Source organism: Sesamum indicum, linkage group LG6 (genome assembly GCF_026168435.1).
Source record: "Sesamum indicum cultivar Baizhima isolate 11 linkage group LG6, ASM2616843v1, whole genome shotgun sequence".
In the NCBI taxonomy this organism is placed as follows: domain Eukaryota; kingdom Viridiplantae; phylum Streptophyta; class Magnoliopsida; order Lamiales; family Pedaliaceae; genus Sesamum; species Sesamum indicum.
This window is the reverse complement of record NC_142662.1, coordinates 10,793,379-10,817,459: the sequence shown is the minus strand read 5'-3', so window position 1 is coordinate 10,817,459 and position 24,081 is coordinate 10,793,379. Positions and strand designations below refer to the sequence as shown.

General features: G+C 30.6%; 2 long non-coding RNA genes across 11 annotated transcripts; one reads left to right on the top strand and one right to left on the bottom strand.

Annotated features, from left to right (window-relative positions):
- The first annotated feature begins 788 nt into the window (after positions 1-788).
- On the top strand, positions 789-18,942 carry LOC105180326 (uncharacterized). 9 transcript variants are annotated; one of them, XR_016065748.1, is made up of 14 exons: positions 789-958; positions 1,068-1,220; positions 1,317-1,431; positions 2,181-2,606; positions 3,523-3,696; positions 5,452-5,626; positions 6,930-7,000; positions 7,173-7,229; positions 11,564-11,737; positions 11,847-12,000; positions 12,097-12,211; positions 12,961-13,384; positions 14,301-14,474; positions 16,230-18,942. It is a non-coding gene; the product is annotated as an uncharacterized LOC105180326 (long non-coding RNA). The 9 variants fall into 9 exon arrangements; XR_016065747.1 differs by having other exon boundaries at positions 6,930-7,005; XR_016065746.1 differs by having other exon boundaries at positions 5,452-7,229; positions 16,230-16,404; positions 17,706-17,776; positions 17,949-18,942.
- A 700-nt stretch (positions 18,943-19,642) lies between these two features.
- LOC148787741 (uncharacterized) lies at positions 19,643-23,393 on the bottom strand. 2 transcript variants are annotated; one of them, XR_016065785.1, is made up of 4 exons: positions 22,758-23,393; positions 21,555-21,607; positions 20,058-20,290; positions 19,643-19,902 (listed from the first exon to the last, which is right to left on the bottom strand). It is a non-coding gene; the product is annotated as an uncharacterized LOC148787741 (long non-coding RNA). The 2 variants fall into 2 exon arrangements; XR_016065784.1 differs by lacking the exon at positions 21,555-21,607 and having other exon boundaries at positions 22,758-23,276.
- Positions 23,394-24,081: the final 688 nt, after the last annotated feature.

The following is a 24,081-nucleotide window of genomic DNA, read 5'->3' as shown; positions in this document are numbered from 1 at the left end:
AGGATCGAACTTCGTTTTTTCCCGGATGCGTTGACATTCCTCTTTCCCCCTTTATCTAAATAAAAATTAATCCATACAATGAATTAATTTAAATTATTTTTACATATTCAATAAATTATTTAAAATATAAATAATGCACGGAATATAAATGTAATTCATATTATAACCTAGTAAGTAATTTATATTTACATATTACTAATGTATTTTTTAATTATTAAGAAGTGCAATTTCAAAAAAAAATATATAATTTAAATCAATTATATAAATTATAAAAATGGTACGGGATGATATTATAAATTCCCATAAATATTGCTTTGACCCTCTACCTTTTGGTAATAAAAGTCTATATAGAAAAAAAAAAATCTGCTCTAAAAATATACAAGTGTGAATACATTAACAATAATTATTCAACAATAATTTTAGAGGTGTAATAAAAAAATATTAAATAAATATAACTATTATTCAATCCCATAAATATAACAACTCTACCTTTTGCTAATAAAAATTAAAAATTAATCTTCTAATTATAAAATTTTAAAACAATTTATAAAAGTGTGATAATTATTTAATTTAAATTTATAACCTAGTAATTAATTTTATAAGATGTGCAAATTATATACAAATTCAATAAAAAATTAATAAAATAACACAAAAAAATATATATGTTGTTATAGTATGCAATCCCATAATATTATTTCGACATAGCCTGTACAATGTGAAGAATTGCTATAAATAAAAAAATTTAAATAAAAAAATTTAAATTGCTATATTGATGATTCCTTAGGCATGTGAAGACAAAGCCTGTACAATGGATTCTGTGGGTCAAATCCTGAGTCGACAAGATAAAGATGGATGGTATACACAATAGAAAAAGAAGGCATATGAAACAATGAAACCAAAGAGAATACGAGAGGAGGAGATACTTCGTCTAATGGAAGAAAAGAAACAACTGAAAGAAGTAAGTCATTACTCAAAAACTGCATATGAATATGTTTATATGTGGATGTGCTTGCATGTTTTTCATTTATCTAACACATTATTTAATCTACTTGATTCTTCTAAAATAGCAAGGAAGCTGTTTACAGCTGCTTCAAAAGCTGAAGGTGCTGAGATGAAAAAATATAAGATGGAGATGCAGAAGTGGGAAACGGGGAAATATACTCTAAAATCCATTGTAGGTGAAATTGACAAAAACGTGGTTGAATTGGGATCAATTGGAGGTAGGATCTTTCGTTATTTGTGTTTCTTTGTTTCTTCTTCCTTTGGAATCCACTCACCGCGTTCAAGGCGCCTAAGCTATTTTTTCGCTTTTGTAGCTTAGGACATCTGGTCACAAGGTTTGCAGAAAAAGGGGTTACATATTGCACGACGTCAAACCCCATGGAAAGAACTATTGTATGGACTACGGTAGTTCTTAAAGAAACTTATGTGGTAATTGATCATCCCCTATTGGTGAACGTTTTTATGAAGATTTTCTATGTTCTCATTCATTCAATTACCATGTATGCTATTTTAATACCACTTTGCACACATATGGTGTATAAATATGTGAATTAACTAGAATTGTTCCTCTTATCTCTGTTTTCCGATTTCTCTTAAAAATAATAGTTTTTTGGCTCTTGTTTCTAGTTTTTACATTCTGAATCCTTGTTGTGTCTACTATTATCTTTTGATGTCGAATGACAAAGGATAAAGGGGAAGAACTCATTTAAGGCTCTTTTGGTTCCCGAAAAATTGGGCAGGAGAAAGAGGATGTGGGGGTGCATTTTTAGTGTTACTTGAAAATAGTTCTGTTTTCAAGGAAATACGCAAGTCACTAGGATTAGATAACAAATTAATGTAATTGTGCAGCTCTAGCTTAAGTAAGAATTAACGTAGATTACGTGTTGAACCTCATGCATCGATTGTGTAACTCAGATTCCATTATTTCCAACTTTTTTGCGTAAATGAATTGCAGACTTCAATATGTTTAAAAGGATTATTCTGCATAATTGATTTCTGTTGCTGCTGAAATTCATTCTACAGAACTAGTGCACAAAAAATGTGCAGCAGAATCAAGTGAAATGCTGCAGTTTTCCTGTTTCGTTTGCCCCATACAATTTCTGCTACAGCAACGATTTTTTATAAGTGATAGGTTGTCTTACACTGACCTCTCTACTTTTCTCGTATTTTTTCAACAGATTTCTGAAGATGCCTTGGAGACAAGCACAAGAGAACTAGGAAGCAAATGAGGAAAAGCAATATCGACGAAAGAAGAAAAAAGAAACGAAGAAAAAAAAAGAATATCCGCGATAAAGAAAAAAAAAGAAACAGAAAAAAACAATATATAGAAAAGAAAGAAGAAGAAAAAGAAACAAAAAAAAGGGAATATCCGCAAAAAACAAAAAGAAAAAGAAACCGAAAAAAAGCAATATATTCAAAAAAAAAAAAAAAAAGAAGCAGAAGAAACAAATGAAAAAAGCAATATCCAAAAAAGAAGAAAAAGGAAAAAAAGCAACATCCACTCGCCAACTTGGAGTTGTTGCTCTTGATGTACATACAATTGAGTGCTTGAAAAACAATTTTGCTGCTCGCAAGATGAAGACACAACCGCTACTGCATGCAAGGTACTTGGTTTGTAGTTTGCTGTTTAAGTGAGATGGCTCTTAGTTAATTTATTTTGGTTGTAAGAAGTAGTTTTCATTAATAATATAGGATGTGGCTTGCATAGTTGTTGGTAGTCGTTTATTACCTCCACAAAGTTACCCATTGTAACTCATAATGCTTGAATCAAACTAGCTTTTCAAACAAAAATAGAATCACTTTGTGTGTTTGTGCGGTTGGAACACCCCGAACACTTGTTCATGGAAACTAGTCTTATAATAACAGCGTTGCAATTGAGCACATCACAACTGGAATTGCGTATAGTAGGCCATTTAGGCCAAAATGGAATGGAAAAGCTTGACTTATTGTTCTGTAGTTCTCCACAAATATGTATTGCTTCCTAGGCTTCGAGTTTGTGTAATGCCTGGTGTAGAAGCATTATTATTTACTTTATCTCACGTGGAAATTATATAAATCTAAAGAGTCTCGTGCTAGTATTTCTTGAAATTCTGTTTGATAAGGATTTTATAGTATATGAAAGTTATGAGAATATGTGTTCTCCGTATCCTCATTATTCCAATAATTGAGTGGATTCATTCCCTCGTAGCTGTATTGTTGTTTTGGAGCTTGCCCGAGAAGCTTCCCTTCTAGCAGATTGGCTACGTCACGTAAACATTGCTGCCATCTTTTCAGTGACCATACTGAAATATGTGAGTGGTGGTTACATATTGATGGCAGCTAGGATATTTTTGGATCCTTTTGTATTTATTTGACATGCCTCTGACCCGTTTCTTTCAATGCTATTCAAGAGAGAGAATTTTCATTGATAGGGCTCGATTCCATCTTATCACCTACCTACTTAAATATGTGAATTAATGTGGATTGATCCATTGTTTATTTTATAATCCTATTTAAATTGCTGTATTGATGATTCCTTAGGCTTGTGAAGACAAAGCCTCTACGATGGATTGTGTGGGTAAAATCCTGAGTCGACAAGATAAAGATGGATGCTATACAAAAGAGAAAAAGAAAGCATATGAAACAATGAAACCAAAGAGAACATCAAAGGAGGAGATATTTCGTCTAATGGAAGAAAAGAAAGAACTAAAAGAAGTAAGTCATTACTCAAAAACTGCATACTTTAGCTATATGAGTTGTTTGGCTTGTCATGTTTTAGCTCAAATGCAAGTTTTCATGATTAATAAAAAAAGATTGCTAATTGTGTGTTATGATCTTTGTCATGAAAAATTAATATTTTAATGTTAATTTCATTATTGTGGCAAGTGGCAACTCAAGAAAAAACATATCTGTAGTGCTCGCTGGCATCTTTCAATTTATTAAGAAAAAGTTCCATACAATAGAATCTTTCGTGTTTGAACGGGCTTAGGCTTTGACTTTGGCCGTGAATGTTTAGGTTCGTTCTCTATGATTATGTATTCTCTATCTAGACAACAAGGTTTGTTGCTATTATTTAATAGGCCGCAATTATATGTGCCGAGGCAAGTGATGCAGCATCATTTTTAGGTATAAGTGATGTACTGATGGTTGAGGCTTTTTCTTGATATGAAGGTGGTTGTCAATGATGAATAGGGAGCTATTCTAAGCAGGATGGAATCTGAACGCTTGATTGAAGACACAGCTTGATACTCAACAGAGTTCCTGCACAGTTTCTTGCAGAGAATTAGAAGGAAAAGGAATTACTCATAATATTCTTTGGGCATCACACATTAACAAGAAGTAATATGCGAAACTTAATTAATGATCTCTAATGCAAAGAAGGATTAGACTTTTATAATGAGCAAAAGAGAAAGCTGATTAAAAAATGTGAGAGATAGCTGAAAAGTTGTGTCGATAATCGAGATTGTTTATGTAATTCTTTATTTTTCTAAAAATTCAGATATTTACAGGAGGAAGTGAGGACATACATTATAGATGAAACCTACATTATAGTGATGTCAAGTTGAAATGTTGTGGGAGTTTTCACTCTGATTCCATCAGTATGGTGGGTTGAAGTGGCAAAGTGAAGGGGATAATGACCTAATACAAGTCCAATTTAGTCGATGAACTGGCCTAGGTGTGTTTTAACTTACTTCACTATAAGATTTGTATAGCTTAAAGAGACTTGAAGTCGCAAATTATAACAGCAAATTATGGTTGAAGCCTCATTGGACAAGTTCCCTACGTGTAGTTACTATATGTTTCAACTCTACCACATCTTTGTGGCTGTTACTTAAATTGCTAATGCTTGGATAATGTGTCCTCTGGATGCATCAAAGTTCTGAAGTATTTGTGTCTATAGATGAAGTAAATGTAACTAATATTGGAGTCAATTAGGCTACTTCAGAAACCAATGTTCTTAACTGTAGTAGTTTTTCATGTCCTGTCAGTCCCCTTTATACTTGTTACAGTGCTTAAGGCCTATGTCTGACTTCTCGAAATTCTGTTTGATAAGGATTTTATAGTATATGAAAGTTATGAGAATATGTGTTCTCCGTATGCTCATTATTCCAATAATTGAGAGAATTCATTACCTCGTAGTTGTATTTTGTTTTGGAGCTTGCCCGAGAAGCTACCCTTCTAGGAGATTGGCTACGTCACGGAAACATTGTTGCCATCTTTTCGGTGACCATACTGAAATATGTGAGTGGTGGTGACATATTGATGGCAGCTAGGATATTTTTGGATCCTGTTGTATTCGTTTGACATGCCTGTGACACGTTTCTTTTAGTGCTATCCAAGAGAGAATCTTCACTGATAGGGCTTGATGCCATCTTATCACCTACCATACTAAAATATGTGAATTAATGTAAATTGATCCATTGTTTATTTTATAATCCTATTTAAATTGCTGAATTGATGATTCCTTAGGTATATGAAGACAAAGCCTGTACAATGGATTCTGTAGGTTAAATCGTGAGTCAACAAGAGAAAGATGGATGCTATACAAAAGAGAAAAAGAAAGGCATATGAAACAATGAAACCAAAGAGAATATCAAAGGAGGAGATAGTTCGTCTAATGGAGGAAAAGAAACAACTGAAAGAAGTAAGTCATTACTCAAAAACTGCATTTGAATATGTTTATATGTGGATGTGCTTGCATGTTTTTCATTTATTTGACACATTATTTAATCTACTTGATTCCTTACTATTTATATCCCGCCAAATTTATTAAAATATTTTCAAATCAAATAATAAGTCAAATTTTATGTTAGGAGCTCAACAACTTAGTTTAAGTATGATCTAAAATTAAATTTATTCTTTATGTAAAGTATTTGGTAATATAAGTAATTTACTTTGTAAAATATATTTTCATATATTGAGCTTGTAAATTGGATGATTTATGAAAGGTTATCTCACACATTATTTAATCTACTTGGTTCTTCTAAAATAGCAAGAGAAGAATTAATGTAGATTAATTCATTGTTCTCATTCATTTAATTACACTGAATGCTATTTTAATACTACTTTTCAGACATATGGTGTATAAATATGTGAATTAACTAGAATGTTCCTCTTATCTCTGTTTTTCGATTTCCCTTAAAAATGATTTTTTTTTGCTCTTATCTCTAGTTGTTACATTCTGAATTCTGTCTATTATTATCTTTTGATGTCGAATGACAAAGCAATAGGGGATCCATTAAGGCTCTTTTGGTTCCCTAAAAATTGGGCAGGAGAAAGAGGATGAGGGAATGCATTTTCAGTGTTACTTAGATAACAAATTAATGTAATTGTGCTCCTCTAGCTTAAGTAAGAATTAACGTAGATTACGTGTTAAACCTGATGCATCGATCTTGCTTCTCACATCTCATATTTCCCACTTATTGTAGGTAGACTTCTCTGAGTTTACATATGTGAATATTGCAACTTTTTAGTTTTAGGGTTCCATCGCGTAAAAGCTATTGATGAAGAGAAATAACTTATAGAAAGAGGAGATATTGAATCTTATTGCTCTAAATCTATTTGTGGTGCTGCAAGGAATCAATAGAGGTTCTTCTCTTGTATTTTGTTGTATGTATAATCTGTCTATTTTTAATTTATCATATTTAAGTGGGAGTAACTCTTCATTCGATGGACTCGAAATCTTTGTCCAAAAGCAGTAAGTTCTGCGATTTGTTCAAAAGCAGTAAGTTCTGCGATCATTTTGTGGCTTTACTTAAAATATATTGCATTTTCATGTTATCATTTTATCTTGGGAAGGTTGGTAAATTTTTTATGGCTTTACTTAAAATGTTTACATTTTCCTTCCAGACAAACGAGTAACTCTACTTGGAAACTATCCCCGATAGAGGTTCTTTTGTTTACTTTGTTGTATGACTAATTGTTGCAAACTTGTATTTGATTGGGAGTACATCTTCTGTTCGTGGACTTGCAATCTTCCAAAAGCACCAGACACAAGTTCTGCGATCATTTTATCTTGGTAAGGTCAGTAAATGTTTTTAGTGGCTTTAGTTAAAATATATTTACATATTCATGCTATCATTTTCTCTTGGGGAGGTTGGTAAATTTTTGTCGGCTTTAATTAAAATGTATTATATTTTATTTATATTTTTTCTTGACAAAATGAGTAACTGATTTTTGTTTTCTACTAGTGATTTGGGATAGTTCAGGGATGTGATCAAATGAAGGTTTTTCAAATGCCTTATAAGGTATTGATTTATTCTGTTTATTCATAATTATTGTGTGGTTAGTGACTAGTTAATTTTATTTAATAATAATTATCCTTTATTATTTATACCTTTTTTAAGAATTGCATAAGGAAATTTAAAAAAAATATAATGTGAAGTGCTCAACTAATAGTTTATTATTTATGTAAATAAATATCTATTAATCTAATAAAGTGTTTTCTAGAAATTTCTCGATTTGAAAAAGTACTTATTTCAATTTTATTAACTAGTAATTATTTTTTACATATTACAATATCGAAAATTGAAAGGACAGTCCAATTCTATACCTATTAGGGAGATCATGGAAATGGATAAATTACATATTGTTTTATTGTTTGCATTCACACGGTATAATTTTGGTCAAGTATTTACATATATTTTGTAAAATATTGACCTTGTAGAAATTTTATTTAATAAAACAAACTTAGGGTGCAAGAAAAGTGGAGGGGAATTTCATACTTATATATTTTTTCTTTCACTGTAAACCAAATGTGAGGAGAGTTTAACTAATTTAAAATTAATTTATTATTTATGTAAAATAGAGTTGTGGTAGCAAATTGGGTCCAGTAACTCTATAGTATACTTGTTATTCTGCTCAATTCTTAGGTCTGTGAATGTGGCTTCATTATCCCTATTTTATTTACTAAGGTATTGTTAATTTATAATATTACGTGGTTAATTTTTTAAGGATAAATTAGTTTTTTTATTTTATTATTATTTTTTAATTTGCAAACTAATTATTTGAAAGGATTCACCATCTTATATTGCTACGAAGAAATCAAATGTAAGTGTAAAATATGTGGTAAATGTTTATTAGTATATTTTAAATAAATTTATTAAACAGAAATAAAGATAATAGTTTTCTCAATTTTGTTAATAAATTTCTCTTTATTGCCATTTATATTTTTTTTCCTCATTATACCCTGTTATAGGTGAAAATTGTATAATTTATCTGAGATGGATAAATGTGTTCTCTCTATTTTGTGAAATCTATCAAAATATTTTCCAATCAAATAATAAGTCTAAAATTAATTTATTATTTTTGTAAAACAAATTTCTAGTAATCTGTTTATTAAAATTCATTATAATTTAAAATTTTAATTCTATTATTTAAATTGCACTATTAAAAAAATAAACTTTATTTATTATTATAATTTGTTGTCAAAGTTTATTTATTAATTGACGCATTATTCTTATGTGCATATAATAAATCAAATAGATAATTTTAAACATTAAAGATAAGTTGGATCATTTAGTTTCTCTATTTTATTTATTAGTAAGTATAGTTTAAAATTAATTTATTCTTTATGTAATTTTTCCAAATTTTTGTTTTAAAAAATAAATTTGGATTTATTATGATGTATGGTCAAAGTTTATTAATATACTAAGTTATTATCTAAATTGAGAAAATAATAAATAGGTATAAATTTATTAAATGCAAATACTATATTTATAATTTAAAATTAATTTATTAAAATAGATAATTTTATTTTTCTACTATTATTTTCTCTTATGAAGGCGGATAAATTTTTGGTGGCTTTATTTAAAATGTAACTATACTTTTTTGCATTTTTTCTTGACAAATGAGTAAGAATTTATTACTTTTTAATAGTTGAGTGTATCTAGGGGATGTTATGATATGAGGGTTTTTTAATGCTTCATCATTTTTCTCTCAAATACAAGAATAATATACGTTAGTTACCAATAATTAAAAATAAAAGTTGAAAATTGAATTTTAATTTTAATACTAAATTATATGAGTATTTATGTTATAGAGTAAATTTGGTTCTTAAATTATTTAGTAGATTTTTAATAAGCTTATTTTATAAGACACAGAAAACATCTGATTAGCATAAGTAAAAATAAATTATTTAATTATTTTGTATTGGCATAAATTATTAATAAAACAATAATTTAGTTGCAAAACTTTATTTAATTAGTGGATAAGAAATGCAAAGTTTAGTTATTGAATTAATTTGACATATTTGGACCTCATCAGTTTTAATCTCCAAATAAAAAGAGCTAAGCTACTTATTTTAAAATTAATTTATTATCTTTGTAAAATAAATTTCTAATAATTTCTCTGTAATACAATTCTTAATTTAAGAAAAGGAAATTCTATTTAAGATTTTATTATTTTATATTATTATGCTGAGTGTTTATGTTATAGAATAAATTTATAAATATTTAGTAGACATAAATTGAATTTTAATTTTGATGATTAAATAAAATGATAGAAGCTGAATCGTATTACATTTGTGTTTATAATTTATTAAATTTTATTTTTATATTATTGTGATGAGTAAATTTTGGTTCTTAACATTATAAATTATTTTGTTATTAGTATAAGCCTATTTTAGTCATTATAAGACACAGAATAAATAAATTCAAAATTAATTATTTTGTATTTACATAAATTATTAATAAAACAATAATTTTCAAATTATACAGAGAAAAAGTTAATAAAATAATAAAAATATTTAAATCGTTATAATAAAAATATGTACACCTAATTATTGTTCGGCCACAAATGGCCCAGCAGAGGGATGATTGGCCCATGTTTCTGGTGCAACCCAGTGAAATGTTGCGGCCCAGCTAAGCTTTGGGCCCAAGTCTGTGATTTCAATAGTGTTCTAACAAAACTAAAAAACTATCTTTAGGTAGTAAATTATATATTCAATAATAATAATAAAATTAATGAGGTCATATTGTGTTATGTGGGACCTTTTAGTAACAAAAATAATAATTTGCATAAATTATTAATAAAACAATAATTTTCATCCATTTTCAAATAATTTTTAAATTATTATAATAAAAAAAATTTGGGGTTACATTATTTTATTTTTTTTTAAATAGGAAAATTATCCAGATCCCGTTATCAGTAGGTGCGGCCCAAGTTTCTGGAGCAGCTCAATGAAATGTTGCGGCCCAAAGCCCAATATAAATTTATAACTTTAAAATAATTTTTTAATTTAAATTTTTAACTTTAATAACTATTTTTTTAATCTAATAATTTAACATTTGAATTTTAAGAAGAATACCCGACTTTTTTTTTCTGTCCTGTCCCCGCGCCTGTAACATCCAAGAAGCGGGGGTTACGGGCCGTTCTCTTGCCCGATCGAGCCAACCGGGAGGAAAAATGAATACCAGTCTTAGCGAACCTTTCATCGGGTCTATCGTAAATAATAAAACTATACTTCATGAATATTGCTTCGACCCCTCTACCTTTTGTTAATAAAATTTTTAATTATAAACAAAAATAAAAAATTAATATTAAAACCATACAATATAACCAGTGAAACCTTGACCAACCCAATCAAATTATAAGAAAAGATGACAAGCTGAATAACAAATCGGGTGGAGAAGAAGGAAAAAAGGTTAGTGGTGGATGAAAAGAAGGAAAAGGGGGTGGGGGGAAGAAGAGGGAAAGAGGAGGTAGGAAAAATTGAGCGTCACGAGCTGACTCGACTCGTCTGCCAATTAGGATTGGAGAAGCAAAGGAGGTGGGTGGATATTATATTTCCGGTTCAACTAGTCAAACCACTGTTGGACCAGTGACACAATAATTTAACCGGTCTGATTCCGATAATAATTTAAATTCTTATTTTTTATGTATAAAATCGCTTCTTTTTATAATGAAAGTACTAAATTATTTAATTAATATATTAAACAATAAATTTAAGTTAAATAATTATAACAGATTAATTTTTTATTTAGACTAATTTAAATTTAAATTATTAATATCAAATAATTTAATTGTTTTAATTTTAAATTGAGTAAATTACATACAATTTCAATAATAATAATAAATTTAATGAGGTCATATTTTCATTCCCATAAACATATTTTGACACCCACTCTAGCTTCTGGTAATTTAGAAATTTACGTATTAATATATCTATTAAATATGTAATTTAATATAAAGATTCTATAAAAAAATAATCAAACAATTTAAATATAAGTTAATAAATAATAAAAAATATACGGTATCATATAATCCATTCAAGTATTGCTTTAATTTCTCCTATCTTTTGATAATTAATATTAAGTTATAAATAAAAATAAAAATTTGAATTAGTTTATACATTTTTAATTTAAATTTATAGCCTAGTAACTAATTATTAATATATTAATTAAATAATTTAATATTTAATTATTAAGAGATGTAATTTTATATATTGATTTAATGAAAAAAGTTAATAAATAGCTTAAATTTAAATTAGTATAAATAAAAAAAAATATATCGGGGCATGTGAAGACAATGTGTCAATTTATTATATAATCCTATTTAAATTGCTATATTGATGATTCCTTAGGCATGTGAAGACAAAGCCTGTACAATAGATTCTGTGAGTCAAATCCTGAGTCGACAAGATAAAGATGGATGGTATACACAATAGAAAAAGAAGGCATATGAAACAATGAAACCAAAGAGAATACGAGAGGAAGAGATACTTCGTCTAATGGAAGAAAAGAAACAACTGAAAAAAGTAAGTCATTACTCAAAAACTACATATGAATATGTTTATATGTGGATGTGCTTGCATGTTTTTCATTTATCTAACACATTATTTAATCTACTTGATTCTTCTAAAATAGCAAGAGAAGCTGTTTACAGCTGCTTCAAAAGCTGAAGGTGCTGAGATGAAAAAATATAAGATGGAGATGCAGAAGTGGGAAACGGGGAAATATACTCTAAAATCCATTGTAGGTGAAATTGACAAAAACGTGGTTGAATTAGGATCAATTGGAGGTAGGATCTTTCGTTATTTGTGTTTCTTTGTTTCTTCCTCCTTTGGAATCCACTCACCGCGTTCAAGGCGCCTAAGCTATTTTTTCGCTTTTGTAGCTTAGGACATCTGGTCACAAGGTTTGCAGAAAAAGGGGTTACATATTGCACGACGTCAAGCCCCATGGAAAGAACTATTGTATGGACTACGGTAGTTCCTAAAGAAACTTATGTGGTAATTGATCTTCCCCTATTGGTGAACGTTTTTATGAAGATTTTCTATGTTCTCATTCATTCAATTACCATGTATGCTATTTTAATACCACTTTGCACACATATGGTGTATAAATATGTGAATTAACTAGAATTGTTCCTCTTATCTCTGTTTTCCGATTTCTCTTAAAAATAATAGTTTTTTGGCTCTTGTTTCTAGTTTTTACATTCTGAATCCTTGTTGTGTCTACTATTATCTTTTGATGTCGAATGACAAAGGATAAAGGGGAAGAACTCATTTAAGGCTCTTTTGGTTCCCGAAAAATTGGGCAGGAGAAAGAGGATGTGGGGGTGCATTTTTAGTGTTACTTGAAAATAGTTCTGTTTTCAAGGAAATACGCAAGTCACTAGGATTAGATAACAAATTAATGTAATTGTGCAGCTCTAGCTTAAGTAAGAATTAACGTAGATTACGTGTTGAACCTCATGCATCGATTGTGTAACTCAAATTCCATTATTTCCAACTTTTTTGCGTAAATGAATTGCAGACTTCAATATGTTTAAAAGGATTATTCTGCATAATTGATTTCTGTTGCTGCTGAAATTCATTCTACAGAACTAGTGCACAAAAAATGTGCAGCAGAATCAAGTGAAATGCTGCAGTTTTCCTGTTTCGTTTGCCCCATACAATTTCTGCTACAGCAACGATTTTTTATAAGTGATAGGTTGTCTTACACTGACCTCTCTACTTTTCTCGTATTTTTTCAACAGATTTCTGAAGATGCCTTGGAGACAAGCACAAGAGAACTAGGAAGCAAATGAGGAAAAGCAATATCGACGAAAGAAGAAAAAAGAAACGAAGAAAAAAAAAGAATATCCGCGATAAAGAAAAAAAAAGAAACAGAAAAAAACAATATATAGAAAAGAAAGAAGAAGAAAAAGAAATAAAAAAAAGGGAATATCCGCAAAAAACAAAAAGAAAAAGAAACCGAAAAAAAGCAATATATTCAAAAAAAAAAAAAAAGAAGCAGAAGAAACAAATGAAAAAAGCAATATCCAAAAAAGAAGAAAAAGGAAAAAAAGCAACATCCACTCGCCAACTTGGAGTTGTTGCTCTTGATGTACATACAATTGAGTGCTTGGAAAACAATTTTGCTGCTCGCAAGATGAAGACACAACCGCTACTGCATGCAAGGTACTTGGTTTGTAGTTTGCTGTTTAAGTGAGATGGCTCTTAGTTAATTTATTTTGGTTGTAAGAAGTAGTTTTCATTAATAATATAGGATGTGGCTTGCATAGTTGTTGGTAGTCGTTTATTACCTCCACAAAGTTACCCATTGTAACTCATAATGCTTGAATCAAACTAGCTTTTCAAACAAAAATAGAATCACTTTGTGTGTTTGTGCGGTTGGAACACCCCGAACACTTGTTCATGGAAACTAGTCTTATAATAACAGCGTTGCAATTGAGCACATCACAACTGGAATTGCGTATAGTAGGCCATTTAGGCCAAAATGGAATGGAAAAGCTTGACTTATTGTTCTGTAGTTCTCCACAGATATGTATTGCTTCCTAGGCTTCGAGTTTGTGTAATGCCTGGTGTAGAAGCATTATTATTTACTTTATCTCACGTGGAAATTATATAAATCTAAAGAGTCTCGTGCTAGTATTTCTTGAAATTCTGTTTGATAAGGATTTTATAGTATATGAAAGTTATGAGAATATGTGTTCTCCGTATCCTCATTATTCCAATAATTGAGTGGATTCATTCCCTCGTAGCTGTATTGTTGTTTTGGAGCTTGCCCGAGAAGCTTCCCTTCTAGCAGATTGGCTACGTCACGTAAACATTGCTGCCATCTTTTCAGTGACCATACTGAAATATGTGAGTGGTGGTTACATATTGATGGCAGCTAGGATATTTTTGGATCCTTTTGTATTTATTTGACATGCCTCTGACCCGTTTCTTTCAATGCTATTCAAGAGAGAGAATTTTCATTGATAGGGCTCGATTCCATCTTATCACCTACCTACTTAAATATGTGAATTAATGTGGATTGATCCATTGTTTATTTTATAATCCTATTTAAATTGCTGTATTGATGATTCCTTAGGCTTGTGAAGACAAAGCCTCTACGATGGATTGTGTGGGTAAAATCCTGAGTCGACAAGATAAAGATGGATGCTATACAAAAGAGAAAAAGAAAGCATATGAAACAATGAAACCAAAGAGAACATCAAAGGAGGAGATACTTCGTCTAATGGAAGAAAAGAAAGAACTAAAAGAAGTAAGTCATTACTCAAAAACTGCATACTTTAGCTATATGAGTTGTTTCGCTTGTCATGTTTTAGCTCAAATGCAAGTTTTCATGATTAGTAAAAAAAGATTGCTAATTGTGTGTTATGATCTTTGTCATGAAAAATTAATATTTTAATGTTAATTTCATTATTGTGGCAAGTGCCAACTCAAGAAAAAACATATCTGTAGTGCTCGCTGGCATCTTTCAATTTATTAAGAAAAAGTTCCATACAATAGAATCTTTCGTGTTTGAACGGGCTTAGGCTTTGACTTTGGCCGTGAATGTTTAGGTTCGTTCTCTATGATTATGTATTCTCTATCTAGACAACAAGGTTTGTTGCTATTATTTAATAGGCCGCAATTATATGTGCCGAGGCAAGTGATGCAGCATCATTTTTAGGTATAAGTGATGTACTGATGGTTGAGGCTTTTTCTTGATATGAAGGTGGTTGTCAATGATGAATAGGGAGCTATTCTAAGCAGGATGGAATCTGAACGCTTGATTGAAGACACAGCTTGATACTCAACAGAGTTCCTGCACAGTTTCTTGCAGAGAATTAGAAGGAAAAGGAATTACTCATAATATTCTTTGGGCATCACACATTAACAAGAAGTAATATGCGAAACTTAATTAATGATCTCTAATGCAAAGAAGGATTAGACTTTTATAATGAGCAAAAGAGAAAGCTGATTAAAAAATGTGAGAGATAGCTGAAAAGTTGTGTCGATAATCGAGATTGTTTATGTAATTCTTTATTTTTCTAAAAATTCAGATATTTACAGGAGGAAGTGAGGACATACATTATAGATGAAACCTACATTATAGTGATGTCAAGTTGAAATGTTGTGGGAGTTTTCACTCTGATTCCATCAGTATGGTGGGTTGAAGTGGCAAAGTGAAGGGGATAATGACCTAATACAAGTCCAATTTAGTCGATGAACTGGCCTAGGTGTGTTTTAACTTACTTCACTATAAGATTTGTATAGCTTAAAGAGACTTGAAGTCGCAAATTATAACAGCAAATTATGGTTGAAGCCTCATTGGACAAGTTCCCTACGTGTAGTTACTATATGTTTCAACTCTACCACATCTTTGTGGCTGTTACTTAAATTGCTAATGCTTGGATAATGTGTCCTCTGGATGCATCAAAGTTCTGAAGTATTTGTGTCTATAGATGAAGTAAATGTAACTAATATTGGAGTCAATTAGGCTACTTCAGAAACCAATGTTCTTAACTGTAGTAGTTTTTCATGTCCTGTCAGTCCCCTTTATACTTGTTACAGTGCTTAAGGCCTATGTCTGACTTCTCGAAATTCTGTTTGATAAGGATTTTATAGTATATGAAAGTTATGAGAATATGTGTTCTCCGTATGCTCATTATTCCAATAATTGAGAGAATTCATTACCTCGTAGTTGTATTTTGTTTTGGAGCTTGCCCGAGAAGCTACCCTTCTAGGAGATTGGCTACGTCACGGAAACATTGTTGCCATCTTTTCGGTGACCATACTGAAATATGTGAGTGGTGGTGACATATTGATGGCAGCTAGGATATTTTTGGATCCTGTTGTATTCGTTTGACATGCCTGTGACACGTTTCTTTTAGTGCTATCCAAGAGAGAATCTTCACTGATAGGGCTTGATGCCATCTTATCACCTACCATACTAAAATATGTGAATTAATGTAAATTGATCCATTGTTTATTTTATAATCCTATTTAAATTGCTGAATTGATGATTCCTTAGGTATATGAAGACAAAGCCTGTACAATGGATTCTGTGGGTTAAATCGTGAGTCAACAAGAGAAAGATGGATGCTATACAAAAGAGAAAAAGAAAGGCATATGAAACAATGAAACCAAAGAGAATATCAAAGGAGGAGATAGTTCGTCTAATGGAGGAAAAGAAACAACTGAAAGAAGTAAGTCATTACTCAAAAACTGCATTTGAATATGTTTATATGTGGATGTGCTTGCATGTTTTTCATTTATTTGACACATTATTTAATCTACTTGATTCTACTATTTATATCCCGCCAAATTTATTAAAATATTTTCAAATCAAATAATAAGTCAAATTTTATGTTAGGAGCTCAACAACTTAGTTTAAGTATGATCTAAAATTAAATTTATTCTTTATGTAAAGTATTTGGTAATATAAGTAATTTACTTTGTAAAATATATTTTCATATATTGAGCTTGTAAATTGGATGATTTATGAAAGGTTATCTCACACATTATTTAATCTACTTGGTTCTTCTAAAATAGCAAGAGAAGAATTAATGTAGATTAATTCATTGTTCTCATTCATTTAATTACACTGAATGCTATTTTAATACCACTTTTCAGACATATGGTGTATAAATATGTGAATTAACTAGAATGTTCCTCTTATCTCTGTTTTTCGATTTCCCTTAAAAATGATTTTTTTTTGCTCTTATCTCTAGTTGTTACATTCTGAATTCTGTCTATTATTATCTTTTGATGTCGAATGACAAAGGAATAGGGGATCCATTAAGGCTCTTTTGGTTCCCAAAAAATTGGGCAGGAGAAAGAGGATGAGGGAATGCATTTTCAGTGTTACTTAGATAACAAATTAATGTAATTGTGCTCCTCTAGCTTAAGTAAGAATTAACGTAGATTACGTGTTAAACCTGATGCATCGATCTTGCTACTCACATCTCATATTTCCCACTTGTTGTAGGTAGAGTTCTCTGAGTTTACATATGTGAATATTGCAACTTTTCAGTTTTAGGGTTCCATCGCGTAAAAGCTATTGATGAAGAGAAATAACTTATAGAAAGAGGAGATATTGAATCTTATTGCTCTAAATCTATTTGTGGTGCTGCAAGGAATCAGTAGAGGTTCTTCTCTTGTATTTTGTTGTATGTATAATCTGTCTATTTTTAATTTATCATATTTAAGTGGGAGTAACTCTTCATTCGATGGACTCGAAATCTTTGTCCAAAAGCAGTAAGTTCTGCGATTTGTTCAAAAGCAGTAAGTTCTGCGATCATTTTGTGGCTTTACTTAAAATATATTGCATTTTCATGTTATCATTTTATCTTGGGAAGGTTGGTAAATTTTTTATGGCTTTACTTAAAATGTTTACATTTTCCTTCCAGACAAACGAGTAACTCTACTTGGAAACTATCCCAGATAGAGGTTCTTTTGTTTACTTTGTTGTATGACTAATTGTTGCAAACTTGTATTTGATTGGGAGTACATCTTCTGTTCGTGGACTTGCAATCTTCCAAAAGCACCAGACACAAGTTCTGCGATCATTTTATCTTGGTAAGGTCAATAAATGTTTTTAGTGGCTTTAGTTAAAATATATTTACATATTCATGCTATCATTTTCTCTTGGGGAGGTTGGTAAATTTTTGTCGGCTTTAATTAAAATGTATTATATTTTATTTATATTTTTTCTTGACAAAATGAGTAACTGATTTTTGTTTTCTACTAGTGATTTGGGATAGTTCAGGGATGTGATCAAATGAAGGTTTTTCAAATGCCTTATAAGGTATTGATTTATTCTGTTTATTCATAATTATTGTGTGGTTAGTGACTAGTTAATTTTATTTAATAATAATTATCCCTTATTATTTATACCTTTTTTAAGTACTGCATAAGGAAATTTAAAAAAAAATATAATGTGAAGTGCTCAACTAATAGTTTATTATTTATGTAAATAAATATCTATTAATCTAATAAAGTGTTTTCTAGAAATTTCTCGATTTGAAAAAGTACTTATTTCAATTTTATTAACTAGTAATTATTTTTTACATATTACAATATCGAAAATTGAAAGGACAGTCCAATTCTATACCTATTAGGGAGATCATGGAAATGGATAAATTACATATTGTTTTATTGTTTGCATTCACACGGTATAATTTTGGTCAAGTATTTACATATATTTTGTAAAATATTGACCTTGTAGAAATTTTATTTAATAAAACAAACTTTAGGGTGCAAGAAAAGTGGAGGGGAATTTCATACTTATATATTTTTTCTTTCACTGTAAACCAAATGTGAGGAGAGCTTAACTAATTTAAAATTAATTTATTATGTATGTAAAATAGAGTTGTGGTAGCAAATTGGGTCCAGTAACTCTATAGTATACTTGTTATTCTGCTCAATTCTTAGGTCTGTGAATGTGGCTTCATTATCCCTATTTCATTTACTAAGGTATTGTTAATTTATAATATTATGTGGTTAATTTTTGAAGGATAAATTAGTATTTTTATTTTATTATTATTTTTTAATTTGCAAACAAATTATTTGAAAGGATTCACCATCTTATATTGCTACGAAGAAATCAAATGTAAGTGTAAAATATGTGGTAAATATTTATTAGTATATTTTAAATAAATTTATTAAACAGAAATAAAGATAATAGTTTTCTCAATTTTGTTAATAAATTTCTCTTTATTGCCATTTATATTTTTTTTCCTCATTTTACCCTGTTATATTATTTATTAATTATTAATATAGGTGAAAATTGTATAATTTATCTGAGATGGATAAATGTGTTCTCTCTATTTTGTGAAATCTATCAAAATATTTTCCAATCAAATAATAAGTCTAAAATTAATTTATTATTTTTGTAAAACAAATTTCTAGTAATCTGTTTATTAAAATTCATTATAATTTAAAATTTTAATTTTATTATTTAAATTGCACTATTAAAAAAATAAACTTTATTTATTATTATAATTTGTTGTCAAAGTTTATTTATTAATTGACGCATCATTCTTATGTGCATATAATAAATCAAATAGATAATTTTAAACATTAAAGATAAGTTGGATCATTTAGTTTCTCTATTTTATTTATTAGTAAGTATAGTTTAAAATTAATTTATTCCTTATGTAATTTTTCCAAATTTTTGTTTTAAAAAATAAATTTGGATTTATTATGATGTATGGTCAAAGTTTATTAATATACTAAGTTATTATCTAAATTGAGAAAATAATAAATAGGTATAAATTTATTAAATACAAATACTATATTTGTAATTTAAAATTAATTTATTAAAATAGATAATTTTATTTTTCTACTATTATTTTCTCTTATGAAGGCGGATAAATTTTTGGTGGCTTTATTTAAAATGTAACTATACTTTGTAACATCCGAACCCGAAAGATCCACAGAGAGTAGAGATGAACCCTGTGAAGAGACGATGTCCATCCAATTGTCATTAAATCCTGGGTATTCAACCAAATTAAGATCCTGGAACAAACAGAAAAGTGAGCTCATGAGACCAGCTGCTGTCTATCCTTTAGACAGCCAAAGCAATTTGTGACCCATTTCCTCACTTAGCAAAGCTTGCAAACCTGAAGAGCACACTAAATCGTCAAAAATCTGTGACTTATATCCTTTGGCAGCATGGAGAAGGTGCTATATTTGTTTATGTCCTACAACAAAAGAAAATTGCTTGTCAATTCACTTAAAACAGTTTGGCTCTCCCTCTTATACAGTGAACTATAAATAGAGTAACCACGCCACACATACTTGCCAAATTTTATATATACACAGATCCATAAGAGATGGGCAACTTCGTTTCCCTTACCAATAGATGATCTAGAAAATGAGGTTCCAAGCCATTTTGAGCTCCCACTTTTAGTATATCCACCAGAAACCCCTCGGTTCAGGTTATCCTCGTTTACCGGCTGGTCTTGCTTCCTGGAACAAGCTCCCCCCATTTTTTACTGTATTCTATTCTATTTAAATTAAGAAAACTGCAGCAAAGCCCAGCAGTTGTCAACTTATCACCAATGCTGGGGGTACAAATTCAGCATCACCCTGCAAAACATAAAGAAATCAGATGATTCATCATGATTCTAGATGGATTACGAGTAGGCTTACAAGTCTAAGTCAAACTTTCCTCATCCTCTTTCAAGAAAGCGCCCAATTTTTCCATTAAATTATACATATGAAAACATATAGATGAGTTATTACATCCAGGACTTCCAATTACAGCATGCTCACGATACACTGGACAAGAGAAGAGACAAGTACATGACAAATATAGTGTAAAAGCATATTTAGTAAATACGGAAGAACATAAGTTTAGCAGCTTCTACGAAAGCAAAGTATAATCCTCGTCCCCGTAACACAAGATTAATATAATATCAACTTTTTAGCTGTGGTTAACCACGTTGAAATATTTATCCTAAGTCATATTAGTTGCCAGAGCATCAAACTTTCCCCGAGTTCCGGAAAAAAGCTTCAACATAATTGACAAAGGGGAGCGCTATTCACAGGTTAACCATGGCAATGTCAAACCAATCCCAGCATTACGTAAAACCCGATATATCGATGCTAACTATTAGAACTTGAAAGGAGTGGAGGAAATATCTTGTTAATAGCCTTTGATGAATCTCCTATAGTAGTTCACAGGTTAACGGCGGCCGTAACTATAAAGGTCCTAAGGTAGCGAAATTCCTTGTCGGGTAAGTTCCGACCCGCACGAAAGGCGTAACAATCTGGGCACTGTCTCGGAGAGAGGCTCGGTGAAATAGACATGTCTGTGAAGATGCGGACTACCTGCACCTGGACAGAAAGACCCTATGAAGCTTGACTGTTCCCTGGGATTGGGTTTGGGCCTTTCCTGCGCAGCTTAGGTGGAAGGCGAAGAAGGGCCCCCCCGCAGGACAAAAAGCACTGACTATAAAGAATGCTCTTCACACTTCAACAATGGAGATAACATGGCATAGCTTATGATTATTTATTTATTTTAAATGAATCATCGTATAAGACAACCAAGATTAAGCATTACATGAAGAAACTAATTCAAGTATGAACCAAGAACGACAGCAGTAATGGAGACTTGAATGTAAAAAAGAATGCTTATCGCCTTCACCTTTAATCATGTTAGATAACTACACTATCTTTTACAGGAATGGGAATAGCATTTAATCACGTTAACGTAATAGTAGTGGCAAACTACTTCACATGTAATATAATACATAATCAACTAATGTGCACCAAATACATCAAGAATATGTGCTTAAGTAGAAACCACTATCAAACTATATTATTTAAGAAAGCATTTTAAATTCGATACCTGCATGCCTGTGGACTAGGAGTTATTGGCCATTTCAGGAAAATGACCAATCTCTAAAACAACCATGAAAAACACAAAATATTAGTAAATTAGTTTTAGAAAACTCTATATTTTATAAATTAAGAATGTGCAAATTGTCATAAGAGCTCAGTTCCATAGCAAAGAAACAAGAAGTGAGAGGGAATACAATAAAAGTGGCAGATAAAGCAATGGTAAGGCTAAGACAAGTTATGTCCTCGGTTAGGACTTAATGAAAACATTAACAACTGTCAATTCAATACGCGACTGTTAATTTAATTGTACAGGTGACCATAACATGTTTTCCTTGTGAGTCATGACCACTACCAAAAGAACATACAAAACAATATCCACATATGTTCCAATATTAAAGCTTTGAACTATGCTGACAACAAGATGGAGTTAGTCATACCTAACAACCAATAAAGGGATCAAAAGAAACAGATCCGTGATAATGATACAATACCTAGTTAGAAATGCATGCCTATTATTTTTCATACAAGCCCTTTCTGTTTCTTTTATTTGCCATAGAAATTCCATAACTAATGCATAATCAGGCTTTATTCGTAGATATATGCGGATGGCTGTAACTTAAAAAACCAGAAAGGTAAACCTCCTCTGCAGGTCCCAGTTTAAAATGGATGAAAACCCAAAGAGAAAGAAGAATAGCCAAATTTTATCTAAGAACAGCATGATCTTCTTGGGGTGCATTTTTTTCGTTAAAACAAAAATCTGCATTCTCACTCCAATTCTTACATCCTAAAGTTCAATAAAAACCTTAAAGAAGATAATTGAAAAACTTGAATTCAATCAAGAACATCCCTGTGTGGTGCAGCAGTTAATAAACAACTAAACCCTCCCTGCCAGGCCAACCAAATTCTTGAAAGAAATCAACCAAGAAACGAACAACCCACCATCTTTAAGGAAAACCCTAAAGAAATTAAAAACTGGAGGGGGGAAAAACGTGCTGTTCTCTAGACATCTTTTACCCAAGAAAAACAAGAGAACACTTCTAAAACATGATTCCAGGAAAAACCAACCAAGAAGACTAGAATTGAACTACTCTCAACCCAATGATAAAACCAAAAGCGCAGTTTCCATACATTCAAAAGTGAAAAACTAACAAGTTTTCATCACCCAATATTTCAAGAAAACTGGAAGGCTGAGAGCGTCAAAATGAATTACATTGGAACAGAAGACAAGAGGTCCCCATAACCCTCCGGAGTCATAAACCCAGATCCTCCGCCGCCGCTGGTACTCAACCCTAACCCTTCCCTCCCTTTCTGCTGATCTTTCCCCCCTTATTCTTTCCTCTGTTTTTTTGGGCGAGAATCGTAACATGAATAGAGGAAATGGAAAATGAAGGGGTGTGGCTTAAAATGTGGGATTGTGGATGGACGGTGGTTTTGGGTAAAATGGCCGGAAAGAGGATGGTGATTTTTAGGGTTTTTACCCGTGGATTTTTTCTTTTATGGGATATCTTTAGTACAATTTCTTCCCAAAACTATGACATCAAGATTCTAAGAAATCATCCATAAAAGGAAGAAGAAGAAGAAAAGGAATTCGCATTCGTCATCTTCATACCGAAGTGAAGAGAGACAGACTTTGAGAAATCTGAGAGAGAGAAATGTTTTGTGTTTCTTGGGTATGAAGATGATGATGACGACATGTATCACTTGTAATTCCCAAAGTTGCCATTAGCCCCCCCACCCTTTCTTTTATTAATTTCTTTTTGTAAAATACACAAAGTTTTTATATTAATTTCTAATGTAAATATATCTCAATCACATATGCCATCAAATGTTTTGAAAAGATACCAATTTATAAATTTAGGATTTACCCAAAATTTATTATTATTTTATAAATAGTTTGTGTTCATAATCAATCTGCTAGTTTGAATAATATTTTAATTTAATGATAAATAGAACTTCAAGATCAAAAATAAAGAACGACTAATATATATATGGCACACTTAAATGTGTGTGCACTATTAATTTAAATTTAAAAAACTAATTATTATTTGAAAATATATTAATTAGATAAATAAAAAATATAAAACAAATATAATGAGAAGAAGAGAGAGAGAGAGAGAGAGAATAAAAATTAATGTAGAAGTTGACAAGAGAGAGAGAGGATAGAAATAAATCTATGAACGGTTTTTTTTTTTTTTTTTTTTTTTTCGTTCGAAATGTTTGAAAGTGACCAAATTAATCTGGACCGATTTTTGGAACAGTTGGCTATATGTTCTTATAAATGCATTACAAATATTTAGAAACAGGTCATGCCTGACCGTTCCAATTTAGGACGGGCACCGTAACACATTGTTAGAAACTGCTCTTAATATTAAACTTTTCTAAAAAAATTATTTTTTTAATTGGAATGGACTGGGCTAAATTTAGAACGGCCATATTATTTACATCGGTTTACTTTTGAAAAGGTTTTTGTAATACTCATGCTTGAGTTTTGGAACTGTATTTATTTGTATTTGTGATAAATATAGAAATAGTCT